The following is a 2,642-nucleotide window of genomic DNA, read 5'->3' on the forward strand; positions in this document are numbered from 1 at the left end:
ATGCAGAATGCTCTTCATTGATGTATGTTAGCTACAAATATACATATACTTCTCACTTGACCATTGTTTTGCTATTATTTTTGGAAATACAAACAACAGAAGGTAGCCTTTTAAGACTGGAAAATATGTCATTGGGCCCTGAGTCAATTAATTCTGAATCAAAAAGGAAAGGCAGAAAGGGGTGACATACATTCACATTTTTGTCTTTTTGTTAGCTACAGTCACTAGAGGATAGATCAGAATGAAAAGAAAATAATGCATCATGGTCTCATACCAGGTTTCCTCCCATCCTGTATATTAATCTTTTATGATTTTAAGCATGTTTTGGGAAGTCAAAGTTTCCCTTTGTAAACACACACCAAGACTCACTAATGTAGTGGCTTTTGGTCTTTTAATAAATGAATTTAATTATTTGGAGGTGGATTCAAATAAAAAGGGTGGTCTTGCCAATTATGTGGATGCTTAAGCTACCAGAAGATGGCAGCAAGACACTTATTACCCTGACAGTCTAAAGGATAAGTATATATGTATGCATGCATGTGTGTGTATAGTGTATATGTGTATGTATACACATGTGTGGGTATAAAGATATCTATATATACATATATATGTAATTTTGTTTTAAACATAAAGTACTTTTTTGCTGTTTCTCCCTTCCCCCCACTCAAAAAGAAAAATTTAAGGGGCATTCATATTTTAGGTAATCCATAGCAGAGTAATAGCAAAATGGTTCTTTTCTAGACCATCCCATCACAAGAATGAAAGGATCATTTTCTCCTGGGTTATGGTGGTAGAAGGTACAGGGCATATCTCCCTTTCTAGAAAAGAGCTTCACTGAATAAATGAGAAAGAAGAACCACAGTTATTTAAAAATTTTTCTTCTGCAACAGGATAAATAACAAACAAGATTTCTGACTCTTTCTATTTAACTCAAGCTTTTGATAGAGAACCAGTCTGAGAAGATGGGGCATCTCAAACAAGGATTCTCCTGTGGGATAACTGGGCTGTAGGCTTGTTCATATGTAGGAGCAATTTGAGATTTTAATTTCCTCCAAGTAAAGATGCCAGTGTGTTCCTTCACACTTTCCTTTTCCTCATGCAGACCAACTGAGGTATGAATCTTGGCTGCTATGCACAGGCATAGTTTTAAAAAATGCAAGAGCAATTCATAAAGTAGAAATGAATTTACCTTAGCTTAATTCACAGCAAGGTAGCATTGTGTTTGTGGAAAGATCCTTGGTTTGGGGGTTAAATCCCAGCACTGACAAATTAGCTGTGTAAACTTAAGAACCTCCATTCATTTCCTATGAGCCTCATTTTTCTCTTCTCTAAAATGAGGGAATTGGCTTAGAAATATGATGTTTAAGGTTCCTTCTAGCTTGAATGGCCTATGATTCTATTTTGAATTAAACCTATACATAATGAACATATAGGACTTGCAGACTTCCCAAGTCATGTTTTAAAGAGTGAGACAAATCAGCTTCTAGTGACTGATATGTGACAAGCAGGGAAACCCTATCTGTAGCACACAGCTCTTATTATCAGAAGAGCTTTGTGGCAGTAGGAAGAATGAATATGGGACCAATGCCAAGCCATTTTTGTCTACCTGTACTTTCTCACAAGGGTGTGGTGGAGAACGGTCGGTTAAAACTTTGACCAGGGCCATCTGAGAATTCTTAGAATCCCAAACAAAGACCTTCCCAGGGGAAGCTAGCTAGTCACACTTTCCCAAATGTAGTAAAAATCTGAAAGTTTCATTTCCTTTAAAATGTCCCAGTGTGACTTCACACTCTTTTTGCTAATACAGATTGACTGAAGTGTGAATCTCACTATTGTATAGAAAGGCATGAAATATTCTCTGGGTTTTAAAAATGTAGTAGCAATTCATGAAATAGAAATGAGCTGGTTTAGGCTTAATTAACTGAAGGAGGGAAAGAAAGAAGGAAGGAAGGATGAGAGGAAAGTAAGAGTGGAAAGGAGGAAGGAAGGGAGGGAGGTAGGAAGGAAGGAAGAAGGAAGAAAGAAAAGGAAAGACAGAAGAGAAGAAGGGAGGAAGAAAGGGAAGAAAGAAGAAAGGAAGGAAAAGAAGGAAGGGGGTGGGAGGAAAGGAAGAAGGGAGGAAGCAAACAAGAAAGCATTTATTAGATGCTTACCCTGGGCCAGGACTGTGCTGAGTTCTTTACAAATATCATCTCATTTGATCTTCACATCCTCCCTTGGAGGCAGGTGCTATTATTATCTCCACTTTAGAGATGAGACAGACAGAAGCTAAGTGACTTGCTTAGGATCACTCGACTAGTAGTATCTGAGGCCATATTTGAACTCAGGTCTTCTGTCCCTGGGCTCTGCACTCTTTGGCGTACACAAAGAAAATTAAGTGTGAGAAAGAAGTGAGATTTACTGCTAATAATCCCCAGAGTATGATGCTTAATATTCTAACGGATATAAAAAAAAATCAGATTTTTCTGTGCTGGGACCACATTATCAGCAGCAGTGTTACTCAAAGCAAAGATATTTAATAAAATAACACAGCAAGAAAAGTAGCAATGGAATCTTTCCTCCATAAATCTGGGGCCCACTGTCCTACAAATACACTCACCATCAGTGGAGAAGAGCAGAAGCAGCTAGGGAAGAGGCTTGGA

The sequence above is a fragment of the Macrotis lagotis genome, chromosome 1 (assembly GCF_037893015.1).
Source record: "Macrotis lagotis isolate mMagLag1 chromosome 1, bilby.v1.9.chrom.fasta, whole genome shotgun sequence".
In the NCBI taxonomy this organism is placed as follows: domain Eukaryota; kingdom Metazoa; phylum Chordata; class Mammalia; order Peramelemorphia; family Peramelidae; genus Macrotis; species Macrotis lagotis.